The following is a 304-nucleotide window of genomic DNA, read 5'->3' as shown; positions in this document are numbered from 1 at the left end:
TTTGTGTTTTTTTATATTAAATTTTATTTGAATAATTTTTTTTTTTTTTTATTTCACATTTCTTCTACATAGTTTTTAATTTCATAAGTGAGCTGAGAAAAAAACCCAAAGGCAGTAGTAAGCTGCCTCTAAATAATTGTAAATAACAATTTATAATAAAGAAAAAAGAACCTGTCTGCACTTATAGCTTAGCATAGCATATGAAGCGCGCATGCATGTATGTAAGCTAAGCATTTTTGTGAAATCATGGTGAAGAACAACACACATACATTTTTTAAAGAAATGTTCGATATTTTCTCTTTTT

Source organism: Eurosta solidaginis, chromosome 1 (genome assembly GCF_040869045.1).
Source record: "Eurosta solidaginis isolate ZX-2024a chromosome 1, ASM4086904v1, whole genome shotgun sequence".
In the NCBI taxonomy this organism is placed as follows: Eukaryota; Metazoa; Arthropoda; class Insecta; order Diptera; family Tephritidae; genus Eurosta; species Eurosta solidaginis.
The sequence above is the reverse complement of the archived record's forward strand: the minus strand, read 5'-3'. Positions refer to the sequence as shown.